The sequence below is a fragment of the Felis catus genome, chromosome A3, assembly GCF_018350175.1.
Source record: "Felis catus isolate Fca126 chromosome A3, F.catus_Fca126_mat1.0, whole genome shotgun sequence".
In the NCBI taxonomy this organism is placed as follows: Eukaryota; Metazoa; Chordata; class Mammalia; order Carnivora; family Felidae; genus Felis; species Felis catus.
The window spans coordinates 33,132,573-33,148,064 of NC_058370.1; the positions used below are offsets into that span (position 1 = coordinate 33,132,573).

Sequence of the window (15,492 nt, forward strand, 5' to 3'; positions counted from 1 at the left end):
TGCTGTGGATGATGACAAAGTAAAACTTGACCCATGCCTTCTTTGGGTTCCCACACCAAAGCTACTGGAATAGTATCAGGAAATTGTAAGCATTCTAGAAGGTTCAAGAGTCAACAAACCTTTGGTGTTTCTCACTTACTTTCTACTCAGCTCTTTATATTTTCTCATCAGTCAAACAACATCAGCCTATTTTATTCATCAGGAGTAAAAGGCTCAAAGTAGTTGTGAAATAGTGTTTGGACTGTGTGACACTCACTTTAAATCTCAGAAAAGGTGTTATACCTCATTTTTTCTTAGCCTCTATTAAAGAAATAAACTCTTTCCCAATTAGAATGTCTTATAGGAGTCTCAAAAGAGAATTTTAGATGCAGCTCTCATGTTTCCCTAGTTAGTAGAGAAAATTATATGGGCATGAAAACTATGAAGCTGTGAATAATTATGATACTTTGGTCCAGAAATGTATGTGTATATCAGCAGAACACTGAATTTATTATTGTATTTCATCATTACTATCATTACTTTCATTATAATTTCAGAATATAAGTATTTTATTGTTACAATAAAATGTGCCCCATGACTCAACTAAAATGTCACTTATTCCTGTTTTCAAGTGAGTATGCATATGTATCTGTGTAGATGTGTGTACATGTAATTTATACATTTTTTATCTCTCTGGATTATCTTTCTGTTGCCATAGCAAGGCTGAGTATGGATGTAGCTAGACTAGCACTCTGTTAGAAATTCACCCTTGAAAGAGAAAGCTTTTCCAACTTTGAATTTCCTTTGTCAGTCATTAGAAGTTGGTGGGAAATTCCAGCCCTATGAGAAATGCTGACGTTAATTTCTGTAAAATATCTAGAACAACTGATGTTGTAACATGAACCAGACCCAATCAGCTCTCAGTATAAGAAGCTCCTCAGAATAGGGGTGGAAACACAGACCCATAGTAAAAGGAAGCCAATCAAGTGTTTCTTCTTTTAATCTGGGAGTTTCCAAAGATAAAGTCATGAGGGCATCAAAGACTAGTTTGGAACAGAAAGGCATGACAGAAATTTATTTTCCTCATACTATAACTAATGGATCCCAAATCTCCAACCCAAGGAAACCTTCAGTCATTTACCTTGTCCAGTGTCAGCAGTGAACATCTACCACCCCATCCGACCCTGCTACATTAAAAAAAAAAATTATCTCATGTTGTTGAACCGCTGAGATAATGATAGAGAATAAACCTAATCAGCCTTGTTTAGAGAGCCTAATTTGTGAAAATTTACGAAAAGACATTATATCAGCTAAGACTATATACACAAATACATTCCACTCAAATCACAATTTACCTACTGTACTTATAATTATAGGTATTCTCTGTCTAGTCGAAGTTGATTTTCAAACAGATGAGCTTTAATTTTATGGATTCTCTTAACTAGCTGCACTGCTTGCTCTGTTTTCTTGATTCTTTGTGTAGTATAATGAGTAACTTGATATCCGCCTCATATTTTATGGGCACATAATTCATCTCAATTCCAGATGCAGGAGAATTATCCCTGCTTGACTTCCCACTGTCCTCTCCACAGTCTCAATTAGATGATTATTTAACAGCCAGTCGAATTCCCAGACCAAGCCATCAAGGGCTAGATCTTTAATTGCCCAAACTGTTTGTTCTAACATGTGGCTTTCAAACATCCTGCTGGGTCAAATTTAATTGAAAAAAGATGGCTTTCCTATCCTGAGTATATTTTAGAGGACAGAATATAAGCAGTAAGTCAGTGAGATAACAAAACATTTCTAATATATTTTTACCTAAAATATGTATGTATTAAATCTCGTATACATATATACATTTTTAAAAAACCCTGTGAAACTAGATTCTCTCCATTATTAAAAGCATTGGGAATTTAGTTTCCCTCAATGCCAAAATCTGTCTTTAATCATAACTTAAGTTGATGAAGAGGCAAAATAGATACATGGAATGTTAGAAGATTAACACTTTCTGGTATAAAGCTGTAACCTGAGTCTGATGTTGCAGCCAGTGATTTTTAAAATCCCCATTAAGTATCCAGTTATCCCAAAGGTGAACAATAGCAAAACAGAAGGGATATTGGGGGATCATTATATTTATGATAAGAAGAATAAATATTTAACAGTATTTTGGTTCTTTGGTAAATGGTAATATCTACCCAGGATATGGTGCATCAAATGAAAATGTCGCATAGTTAAAAGGCTATAATAGGTAATCTTATGAAAAGGCTGGAAAACTCCCAAAAAGAATTTGGGAAAGGATGGAGGAGGGGCTTAAATAATGTCCATCAGTTATGCTCTTATGTGGAAGAAAAGCCAAATAAGCAGAAATGAAACCATTTCAAAGTTATTTGAACTTAAGTCTCAAAAAACATAAGAAAGGAGCTTTAATCCCAGCGCCGACCAGACTTCCTTTTGCAAATCTGAACAAATGCTGCTGTCTTTAACTTCATTGCTAAGTTTCTAAAATGTGAAAGATTGGACTTTGTTTCCTCAAGTGCCCTTGAAGTGATTCATTGGCTAATGGTTTCCAAAGACCTTTGAAAACGTAAGGGCTAAGATTTAACATATTATGGTGTTTCCCCCTTGATCATTGCATTTATGTTAATTTCTCTGTAATTCAATTTCCATTCCCCCCTCGCTTTTTTTTAGATTACTGATTATTTTTCTTGAGATGTGTTTTACTGAGAAAAGGGCTGAAAGAGCCGCTTACCAGCACTTCGGAGGAGATAACTGATTTCAGTTTTATTTTCTAAAATGTAGAGCCACCTTCTCTCTTTTTCATTTCTTTTTTCTCTTTTTTTCTTTATTCCTTTGTTTTTTTCTTCTCCTTTCCTCCTTCTATGACATACTTCCAACATATAGAAAAATGCAGAGAATAATGTAAAATTTCCAGTGCATGCAGCCATGACACAGATGTTGTAGAGAATAATGTTTAGTCGGATTTGCTTCAGGTGTATTTTTAATAGAAATAAAATGTTACATATGGGTGAAGCTGCAGATGTGCCTCTTCCCAGTGCCACTTGTTTCTCTCCTTCTGTGAGTTAACCACTGTCTTCAAGATTTGTGTCTCTCCCCCAGTCAGGTTTTAAATATCTATGTAATATTTTAGAGGGCTTTAAAAATGTATGTAGTACTTTTGGGGGATTTAAATGGACACAAATGGTATGATACAGTATATAACAATCCATACTTAATTTTTTTAACTCAATGACACATTTAAAAATGTAGTTAACTTGTTGCAGGTGGATCTAGTCCATTTATTTTAACTGATACATTAATGGTCTATTGATGCACAGTAATTTATTGTCTTTTTCCACATAAATGGACATTTATGTTGTTTTCAAAATTTACTATTAAGAATTGTAATGGGGCTACCTGGGTGGTTCAGTGGCTCAGTTGACTCTTGATTTTGACTCAGGTCATGACTCATGGTTCATGAGTTTGAACCCTGTGTCAGGGCCTGCGCTGAAGCGTGGAGCCTGCTTGGGATTCTTTCTCTCTCTCTCTCTCTCTCTCTCTGCCCCTCCCCCACCCATGTTCTCCCTCTCCCTCTCTCTCTCTCAAAATAAATAAACATTAAAAAATTGTAATGAACATATTTGTGTACTTACTTTCTTCTGAACAGGTGTGAGGTTTCCTAGACTGTGTACCCTTGCAGGGAAATTCTTAACTCATAGGTAATCATATATTCAACTAACCTCAATATTTTCAAATTGTTTTCTATGAGTTATAATGCTACTGGTGGATTATAAGGCTCATTCTGTCCCCACAATTTCTGTAATTCTTGAGGTTGTCAGTCTTCCTACTCATTGTTCACCTGATAAATATTAATTAGTATCTTATTTTTATGTATATGTATACTTCAGAGGTATGATTTATGTATAGTAAAATTTCACCCTTTTGAATGTGCAGTTTTATGAGTTTTGGCAAATGTATTCAGTTTCATAACCACCACCACAGTCAAAGTAAAGAACATTTACACCACTCTAGGAAGTTTCCATGAGCCAAACCCTCTGTTCACTCCTAGCCTTGGCAATCACTGATCAGTTTTCCCTTATTTGTATATACCTTTAAAAATCAGTGAATAGATAGTTGTGCATATTTTCATGGCTCATTTTCCTTCTACAGTGTGAGTTTTCTGTTATGTAATATACCTCCTTTGAATCCATTTGGTTATAAATAACTGGAATACTTATTTATCATGACCTAAATAAAAAGTCATTTAATTTTATGAGCTAAGCAGCCTATGACTAGTAGTTGGTCAAAGATACCAAGAATCTAAATTGTTTCTAGTTTTTTCTCCATCATCCTTGAACTATTATGTTTTTATCATCAAGAACATTGTTTCATGGATGTAAGGTGGCTGATACACATCCAGGCAACATGTCTATATTCAAGACAGAAGGAATGGGTGTGGGAATGTCATCTGTATCCATCTCTTTTATTAATAAAGTGATTTTAAAAAGGCTTCATCAGGTGCCCCCCTTATGTCTTCTTGGTCAAAATTAGTTGTGTGTTTTGAGGCAGGAGGCTGGGACCATCGTCTGGGAGTTTACTTGGAAATACATTGATTTTATAGATTATGGTGGAAAAATAAATATGGTATAACTGTATGCAATAGGGTATTTTTATGTGTTTTGGTCAAATTTTATATTTTACCTATGTGTAAAACATTATTAGATTTATTTTTATATACACTGTCAATTTATTGCTCAATTACCAATGAATTTTTATGATTACATTTTATAAATGACATGTATGTTTGCCGAAATCTCCAACTGATCGTACTTATTTTCTAATGAATCTCCTGAATTTTTTGTTCAGATGAATATTTAATCTGTGAACATTACTACACTTTGGACTCTTCTTTGGCAATTCTTTTAGTTTTCTCTCTGTCCTTCCTACCCACCTACTTTGCCCCCTTTTTCAGACTTATTTTAATATTTCTAATCTATAAATACATCTGTTCTTAGTGTTATTTTTTGAAGGAGTTTCTTTATTTTAAGTAAACTCTACCCCCAGTGTGGGGTGCAAACTCACAACCCTGAGATCAAGAGTCCCTTGGTCTACTAACTGAGCCAGCCAAATGCCCCTTTTTTGAAGTAGTTTTAGCATCTGTTTCTCTTGTGAATTAAAAGAACTCTTAAGCATATGTTCATTTTCATATTTGTATGAGAGCCATGATTTCACACTTTTTTAAATTTTAAATATTATCATTTAACTGTTTATACCTTAGAATTTCTTTAGAAAGTTTTTGAATCTGTTTTTCCTTCATATTATTCTAAGGTTTTTTTTTTCTCATATTTTTGTTGGGATTTTTTTATTATTAAAAAATTCCAGATTTTCTTAATTTTTCTAATTCTTGGAAGTGCTATTTCTTCTGCTTTTTGCATCCCTTGCCTTTCCCTTTGGGAATACGATTCCTGGTGTAGTTTGGGATTTTTAATGTGCTACTGCCTTCAGCACAATTTGCTTTTATTGTGCAATTTCTAAATGCCATGGGTTGTGGAGGCATCTCTATAGAATAATTTTTGTTTTTGTTAGGGCTTGGGTAGTTTTATTGGCTGTGAATGAATTCTGATGCTAAGGTTCAGACTTGATGTTCCTACATATGAATATGGTGCTGGCTTTGGGTTTCCATTTCTCATAGGGGAGTCTTATGGTCCTGCCTTGTTTATATGTTTCTTATTTCTCTGACATATCAATCAGATTCATTGTAAGGTACAGGGAAGGGTTTAATAGAATGAATTAGGTTGCAGGAACTGAAGATGTGAGTTCTACAAATGGCCCCCAGACTAACAAAGTCATCCTAGCCTGAAATTCACCATCAATGTGATGGTAGAATCATGAAGCTACTGCCAGTGTTCGTGTTACTTCTGATGGTGCTGCTCTCCTCCTATGAAGCCAAAGAACAGTCAGACTCTAGACTAGTACTGCAGGAATCCCACAGTTCTTCGGCTTTGCTTACTAAAGTAGTTGAAAAGTCAGCCCAACTCTTTTTCACCTTCCGGTCTCTTGTGACTGCAGTGGTCAGTAGCACTCAATTCTCCAGATCCCTTGCTGCATGGACATCTGGGAAATGTAGTTGATTTTGGTTTTGTTTCTGATTTATTTTGTTTCAGTATGCTTTCAACACCTCTAGTTGGAACAAGGGTGTAATGGAGCTTGAGTAATTCAGTCAGCAGTGACCACAGCTAGACTAAAGGGGGGACGATCCTTTCAGGGAGTAGGTTTTGCTTCCCACTTCTCGGGCATTGATGGCCAAGTATCAGTTGAGTCTTCTGGGATGCCAATGCTGAGATGGAGGTGGGAGTGCAAACATTAACCCTTATGAAATAAACAGGGGAAACTGACTGGGAGAAGGAGGCATCTGCCTTTGGTACAGATTTTAAAAAGTAACAAAGTCTATGCTAATCCAACAGGGGACTCTAGGGCATGGATGACCCATTAGAAGATTCCCCTACTGCATGAGATGGCCAGGCCGTTGAACCACTGGCTGGCTGGGTCACTGGCTGGGGCTGCCCTAGGGTATACAGCTGAGGGGGGCTTGATGGAGTTTACACATAAAGGCTGTTGGCTAATGATACTCCTTGCAGCTGGGAAGTAGGCTTTTTTTGAAGGGAGATCTTGGCAGTACCTCACTGGGTCTTCCAGAGATCACTTGTTCTGTCACTGAGTTAGTGTAAAAAACCCTTACACCCACAAAGGCATAAATCTTCTCTAGTACCCACATGCATTGCCACAGCCTCACCTCTTATTTACTACCTTGTTTCTTCTTCATTCTGACCACAGGAAAATCATTTTTTCTTTCTTTCAAGTATAGGTACATTATCCAGAATTTCTAAGTGTTAATAGGAGGAGGGCAGCTATTTCTTTTCACCTCAATCTTTTTACTTGACTCAATTTATCTGCCTCCCAAGACATCACTTCTTTGAGACTAGAGTCAGCACATTTGACACAATTATGATTGTCACTGAGGCAATAAGTAAAAATAATTCTGTACTTGCCACAAGTCTACCTACAAACTGCCCAGGTTGCTCTGATGGTTAAATACTGTGCTATTTCTAGCTGAGCCAACTGACAAATACTTATTTTCCCTGACATTGGTGATGATCATTATGCTAGCAGATGGAGGCAAATAGAAATGGAAAGGAAATTGTTTCTGTATTCAATAGACTCTTTGTTGGATATACTAATCTCAAGGAATAGCAGAAAAACAATAAAAATTTATGGCTTGGGCCCTTCCTACTCAATGTGTGGATTGTGGACTATTGACTACACCTAAGAAATGCACATAAGAAATGCAGATTCTCAGGCCACACTTTAAACCTATTGAATCATAAACTGTAGTACTTCAACAAGATCCCCATTTTGGGGTGCCTAGGTGGCTCAGTCAGTTAAGTGTCTGACTCTTGATTTTGGCTCAGGTCAGAATCTCACAGTTGTGAGATCAAGCCCTGCATTGGGCTCTGTGCTGAATGTGGAGCCTGCTTAGGATTCTCTGTCTCCCCTTCTCTCTGCCCCTCCCCTGATCATGAACATTTATATTCTCTCTCTCTCTCTCTCTCTCTCTCTCTCTCTCTCTCTCTCTCTCAAAATATTATTAAACACACATGCACAGAAGATACCCAGTGATTCATATATACTTTAAGGTTTGGAAAGCAGTAACTTATTTATATAAGAAAGCCATAGCTAACAGAGAAAATAATTCATTATTAAGAGAAAAACAGTGGGCCCTTAAATGGTTGCATGATAACTCAAAAGGAGAATGAACAGAATAACAAGGAAGGGACTTCAGTTTTCTGGAACAAACTGTGATAATACAATTTGAAAATCTGTCAGAGAAATCTCCATTATTAACCCAAGAATCCACTGTGTTATTCTCCTAGTAATATTTTATGGCATATCTAATAAAAAACAATTTGACTTGATATTGACATTTATGGGGTATGTCTTCTGTGCTTCATAAGTTTTCTTTAAACACGTGAACTTCTTTGGTAATTTATTAGCTATAACTAGAATGGTTGAGTTTATAATCAATTTCACTATATAGTAAATTTTGCTATTGTAAGGTGTTTTCTGACCACAGTAAGTAGTTTTAGTTTTTGAAGTGCGGTTTTCATGAATTCCATTACATGTATACCTCCAGATTACAGAGAGGCTGGCAGTTTTATAACATGGATTCACCTTGCAGAATTTTGTAAGTGCTTTTCCCCTCTATTCCTCTCTCTTCTGAGAAGTGGAATGTATGTAATTTGCAAAGCAGATCCACATGCTCTGAAACTGTGGAAACAGGAGCTTTTGTTATAAATTAAAGTGTTCTCTTTGATTTCTACTCATATTATTAAGACAGGTTAGTTATATTTTCATGAAATGTTTCCATTTTTAAAAGCTCTGCTGATAAATAATGTAATTTCAGAGGGTCTTTCTGTGGCTGTCATCCTTTTATTTCTAATTACAGATCAGAGAGAGAAGACAAGCAAACCTTGAACTGACACTACTGATTCACAGCCTTAACATTGTGGAGACAAGAATGCCTCCAGATAGGACTCTAAGGTAATTTTTAAAAATTATCCATAGGGATTCATATTCTATAGCATGAGTTGGAAGGTACCTGAGGTAATCGAGGTACCTCAGAAGGAGTTAACTACAAAGAGGAATCTCACAGTTACAGAGTGTATTTTAAAACTCAGTGTATTAGGAGTGAGAACATTTGCTAAATTCCACCTTGTCTATTTAAGTGCTTCTAATCTCCTTTTTTTAATGCCCTGAGTTCCCTATTTCATAGGCAAGTTCAGATATTCAGTGATAATGAAAAAAAGAGAAGCTTTAGATAAATGAGTTTTGGCTTTATTTTAACAACTTTGTTGAAATATAATTCATATAACATAAAATTCATCCATTTAAAACATGCAATGCACCATGTATATTTAGCTGCAATATATTTAGCACATTAGTTGTGCAACTATCATCACAATGAATTTTAAAACACTTCAATCACCCCCAAAATAAGCCCAGTACCGTGTAGCAATCCCTATGTATTCCCTCTCACCCAAGCCCTGGAAAATACTAGTCTACATTCTGTCCCTATGGATTTACATTTTCTGGACTTTCCATGTAAATAGAATATTACATGACATGATCTTTTGTGACCAGCTTCTTTCATTTAGCATATTTTCAAAGTTTGTCTATGTGGTAGTATGTAAAAGAATGTATTCACAGAAGAACATAACTTGTCTTTCTTTAGGAAAAATAATAGATTTTTGGCAGATTAAATTATTCTTCAAGATTTAAGAAAGTCTTTTTTTCAAGTTCTTATTTCATACAAGGGGCTATCTCCTGGGTGATGTGTGTGTGTGTGTGTGTGTGTGTGTGTGTGTGTGTGTGTATGTTTGTGTGTATGTGTCTGTGTGTGTGTGTATGTGTCTGTGTGTGTCTGTGTGTGTCTGTGCATACCATCATTGGGAATTACCTTTTAACTGAGCTTATTTAGTTTTAGTGAACCTCATACTTTCGTCCAGGGATCTACTCTCTCTCTCTATGTCTCTGTTCCATTCTCTGGTGAGCCAGTTGATGATTGGAAAGCTAATGTTCATGTCTGAGGGCTTGGAGTTGTCTGGTTGTGTCCACTTGTCATCAGTAGAGTTTGGGGCCATAGCAAGATTTGAGGACTGATCCATACAGCATCAGTCATTTATGAGAAAAAATGATATTTATACAAAAGAATGAGATACTTTGCATTGATCCTTGCTAGCTTCTTCCTTTTAGTTTTCCTGGCTCTTTGTATCAATTACCTTAGTTGTATGGTGATAAATGCACACAGTGACTTAGTCTTAGAATATCCTTAGAAAAAGGGTTTCAAGCAAACTAGTAACAGCAAGGAAAAGTAATTATTTAGGAGAAAGTAGAACAACTGTTTTCTTAGGAACAGGAGTTAGCTATCAAGGGTACCTATAATACTGGCTTTAAAAATGTTCCTGGCTCCTAAATGTCATAGGAAAGGGTGAAAATATTTTTGCAAATTATTGTGAGGAAGCAGTTGTTTTGTCTGAATTTCAGTTAAGGACATTTAGCTGTTTCTAGTTAATTGAGATAGATAGATGATAGATAGATAGATAGATAGATAGTAGAATTGAGGCTTCATTTTTTTTAACTCACCAAAGATGTTCAGATTTCCAAATAATTGTGTAAATGAATTTAACATAGCAAGGTTCTTCATGTGTCTTGTATGATGAACTTTCTGTAGCAACTATCTCTGCTTTCTTATTTCTCATTTGCCATCCATTGTCTCCAATGTATTTTGCATTGTCTACTACTGAACTATGCAAATAAATGAACTTTATCAAATAAGAGATGCATAAAAGAAAGGCAGTCTAACCAAAACATGATGAGTCCTAAGGTTATCCTCCTTACTGTCTTCCTTGATGTTATACCTTCTGTGGCTCCACAAGCCCTTTGCATTTACTTATATATTTGGCAACATATTATTTTATATTTTTTATCTTTATTTGGAAGAATTCTTGTATCTTCTTCCTTTGTATTTGTCTGGTCTCATTCATTAAGCTAAAAACTATTTCAAGGGACTTGATTTTCCCCAGGGTTGAGAGCGCCAGCACTTGTGGAGTCATGGGCTGCTCATCTGTTATATGGTGTTATATGGTGACCAACAGGCAGACCATACATTGCTGTTGTTATTTTTAACCAGGATGATGAATTCCAGAAGTTATTATCCTATGTGTGACATCCTCCTGTGTACCGTCATCAAGTTTCCCATCTCTGTTGATAGGAGGAGCAGTAGGCAGTCCTGCCCTGAGAAATTGAGTTACTTATCTCAGCTAGAGAATGGGGCCACAGAAGAGATACTGTGCAGTTGTGTGGAGGACAAAAACGTTTGAGACCAGTGGTAATAGGAGGAAAGAACCGATGTCAGTCTGAAAGCAAAGGTCTAGATTCTAATTCTAGTCTACACATTCTATTTCTGCCAAATCTTTGTGAGCACTCAACATGCAAAAGGGTCTTAACACATCAAATCATGGTTGCGAAGGGCTGCATTTATTTATTACTTTTCCAATCCTGCCATAGTTAAGGCAGTATAAATATGACCATTATCTAACAAGTATCTTTGGAAATCATGGAGCAGAAGTAAGTGAGGTAGAAATGGGAAGATTCTTAAAGAAAATTCAAAGCCAGTGGAAGCTACACTATTTGAAACACTTAAACTCTCCCATCTTTGCTCGTGTAAGGTGCAGCATATTTTAGGTTATAATTTGTGTTTTTATTTTTGGGAATTTTTACCCTCCCTTGGCCAAATCCTCATTTATTTGCTTGCTCTAATCTTTCCTAGAACATCCATATTTTATAGCGAGTGAAATGGCTGGTTAACCAAAGCTGCTAATCCAAGGGGAAGAGTTCCAGCAGGAAGCATTTCTAGACAGGGTCAGAAACAGACAAAATGAGCAAAGAAGCAGACTGGCTGAGCAACTTTTTGGCTAATATTGTTGGAAGCAACACTCACAACCAATTTACAGCTTTTCAGAGTTTGGGTTTTAAAGCAATCCTTGTCTCCTCATTCATTAGTAAGGTTGTAGGGTTAACAACCAAGTGATCGTTCAGGGTACATGTGTGTCAGTTCCAGAGGCAAGACTCTGTGTTCTGAGAGTATCTAACAATATAACAGAAAAAAAATCATTTTTAATATTTTAAATTGCTTCATTTTAATTTGTATAGCTACTAACTGCCTCCTCAGTCAAGGATAGTCTAACAAGAAGTGTATAGGGGCTGGAACTGTTGTAAAGGGCTATTTCTCAAGTTAATAGTAAGACAGCTCTTTTAGAGTGGGTGAATTGAAATATCTCAAAATAAATTAGAATCCACTTCAGTTTTAAATGTTTTATTCTTATGAAATACACATAACATAACATAAAACATAAGAAAACACCTTAACCATTTTTAGGTGTGCTGAAGTTCAGTGGCATGAAGGACATTCACATTGTCGTGTGGCCATCGCCATCATCCATCTCCAGAACTCCTTTTGTCTTGTGAAATTGAAAGTTTGTTCCTATTAAACAACAACTCCCCATTCATCTCCACCCCTCAGTCCTTGGCGAGCACCATTCTACTTCCTACTCTATGAATTTGAATACTGTAGGTCCCTCATATAAGTGGAAGCATGTAGTATTTGTCCTTTACTGACTGGCTTATTTCACTTAGCATCATGTCTTCAACTTTCAGCCATGTGATAATGTGTGTCAGAATTGCCTTCCTTCTAAAAAAACTGAATAATATTTCAGTATGTGTGTATTTTATGTTTTGTGTATCAGTTCATCTACCTATGAACATTTGGGTTGCTTTCACCTTTTGACTGTTACTATTATGAGTAATATATCCACTTCATTTTGAAAGGAAGAGTTCTCTGCATCCAAAAAGGTACAGTTTCATCATAGTATTTCATGGTAGAGTTGGGGATAGTGAAATCCATTGAAAAACTGAGATCCAGATACATTGTATTGAAATCATAGATATTATTATTGTTTTTTGGGGTTTTTTTTTGTCCATAAAATATTCCTGGAAGCCTTTATGTGGTGCAGAATATCTAGTCTTTCAAGCTTTGTGTTTCTGGATCTACTAACTGTATCTGTTTACAAGAGAAAGGTTGATTGCATTATCTTCCAGAATGGAGGGCTACATGTTCCGTTTGCCTGTGATATTTATGGGGAAGACTCTGTTCCAAGGATTTGGGGTTTTATGAGAGTCTCCTCAGCAGGATGCCTTTTAATTGCTTGAGTTATATTAGTGCTTGAGGTAAGATCCTTTTCTCAAGTGTCCAGCCAAAGCCCCACTGATCAACCCTCCGCAAAGCCACAGTAAAATTGGCATGCTTAAATAGGGCAGGAATGCTAACATCTCTGATCTGAGAGAGGTAATTTGGTCCAAAATGCACTCCAGTGATGTTTATGTTTCGGATAAAGTGCTTACAACACTGTTGCTGCCCTTTTGACCCCCATTTCCTTGTTCGTGTGCTTCTAGGAGAAAGTGATACTTAAATTCAAATCTTTACTTTTATTAGCTCCCAGAGTAAACTAGGATTTCAGTCCAGTCTTATCTCTGCTATAAACATCCTGCTACCATTCATATCTTGAGGAAAATGATTAAATACATTCCATCAAAGGAACAAATGGAAACATCACAATCTCTTCCTCCCTTCCTCCCCTTTTTCCTATTTCCCTCTTTCCTTCCTTCCTTCCTTCCTTTTCCTTCATTCCCTTCCTCCCTCCTTTCTTCACCCCTCCCCTTCTTTCCTTCCTTCCTTCCTTCCTTCCTTCCTTCCTTCCTTTTCAGATTTACGAGCATATGTGTTGCAAACTCAAGGCAAAGCATTTTCATGGTTTGGAATATCAGGGAGAGCACTCTGAAGTGGTTGTTGTAGGGAGGAGCAGCGTGTGAGGTGGGAACAGGAGAAGGGGAGTGAGGATTGGAGTTACAGCCCTGTGTGCTGAGCTTATTTCTCAAGCTGAACCCTCCTGTGTGGACAGCATCATCATCTCAGCCTTATAGACTGGAAAACAGCACTTCAACATGTTGCAGAACAACTCAGAGAAGATATACTTCCCAGTTGTCTTAGAGGCAAAATCTTCATGAGCCTTTTGAGGTTTGTTATTTCAGATAAGTAGGATTATACTTCCTGTGTTGGCTCCATTCCCCTAACTCCTTATCACCTCAGTGTAACAAGCAAAGGGGTGTGAATAGAAAGGGAAGATAGCTTCAGGTCACTTAGCTGGTGTAGCCTTTGAAGGTATGATGGGAAGTCTTAGGTGGAGGTCAAAAGACAGTTAAAACCTAATATCTGGGAAAAGGCTTGTTCAGGTCAAGTCAGTAGTGAACATTTTATTTATTTGAAGATATTAGAATGGTTTAGACAAGTAGATTAAACAGCTTAATGAAGCAGAACTCTACACATAGTTAAATTTCCATTCCACAAAAAAACTTATCTGTTTGACAGAAATCAATGAGCTAATCAATGTGAAAGCATGAAGGGAACTAGAGCAAAATGCTATAGAATAATTGTCAGCACCTAGTGCTCAGTTGGTGCTTTTCACATTTGAAGTATGAGACGGAGAGCCAACAGCCTCACTGCAAATGCAGATTTTCACGAAACCTAGTCCACCCAGAGTGTTTCATAAATCAGATCCAAAGATAAGGGGCTTTGTAAAATGAAAACTGCCAGGATCTTACTGTGACCTTCTGAAGGTCCTTTTATTTTTTATTACATAGTAATATTCATTATTTGCTTGAACAAAGGAAGGATCATATGTTCAGCTTCTGGCCGCAGGGGAGTCTCTTGTGCAAACAGAACTATCTTTTTTTTTTTCCCCCAATTGTGAATCTTTCTTGTGTTAACATCTGGACATAATCTTTGCACATTGAAATTGTTTTTATTTTCATATCTAATAAAAATACTCAGAGGAATACACAAAAATGCAATCAAGAATGTAAATGGGAATGTATTTAGAAGACATAGAGGAAAAATAAAGATCAAATAAATCTTATTTTGTAGAACAATGAGAACAGTGTACTTAAATTAATAGAGGTGAGGTTGCTTTGGACTTTTCGAGTGCAGTGGAACTGAGTGTATCTAATCCAAGAACAGTTTTAAAGCATGTTTATAAACATGCTGATTATGTGAAATCTTCTTTATTATCAGAATCACAATATTCACTCAGATCCTCCTGTCTAAATCCCTTACAGGCTTTCACCTGTTCTTAGAATAATAACAGTTTCTGGAAACTGCCATTTACTCATGTAAAGGACTCTACTATGTGCTATCTGTGTAAACGTCTTTCTTCCTGTGCTTCCTATGTGCTATCTGTGTAAACATCTTATTTAACTTCTGAATGATGATTAATACCCAAAAGAGACAAGAACTGTTCCATGATGAGTTATTCGTTTACATATCTGTTTCTGAGGTGAGTTGTTAAAGTGAAAGTTTCTTCCTAGGTTAATAAATCTTTGCCAAAGAAAACCATAGGATGTTTGAACATATAAAGTTTGGCATTTCATTCCAGAAAACCAGATGCATCAAACATTGCCTAATAACAACAGTAAATTTGAAGTCAATAAGCACTCAAAACTTAGTAGTTTAGGGGTGCCTGGGTGGCTTAGTTGGTTAAGCATCCGCAGTTCATGAGTTCGAGTCCTGCATCAGGCTCTGTGCTGACAGCTCAGAGCCTGGAGCCCGCTTTGGATTCCGTGTCTCCCTCTCTCTATGCCCGTATCCTGCTAGTACTCTGTCTCTTTCTCTCTCTCTCTCTCAAAAATTAGTAAAAAAATTAAAAAGGTTAACAAAAACTTAGTGGTGTAAAAGAACAACAATTACTGAATGTCTCATAGTTTCTGTGGGTCAGGAATTCAGGAATTGTTTGGCTGAGTGATTCTATCTCAGAGTTTCTCATGAGTTTTATGAGGATGAGTCTCATG

At 36.5% G+C, this 15,492-nt stretch overlaps 1 long non-coding RNA gene across 1 annotated transcript in view; it reads left to right on the plus strand.

The window, feature by feature from the left end:
• Positions 1-9,070, plus strand: part of LOC123384358 — a 272,165-nt gene extending 263,095 nt beyond the window's left edge. The window contains exon 4 of the long non-coding RNA XR_006595351.1: positions 8,480-9,070. This is a non-coding gene — a long non-coding RNA (uncharacterized LOC123384358). The remainder of the gene's footprint in view (positions 1-8,479) is intronic.
• The last annotated feature ends 6,422 nt before the right edge of the window (positions 9,071-15,492 follow it).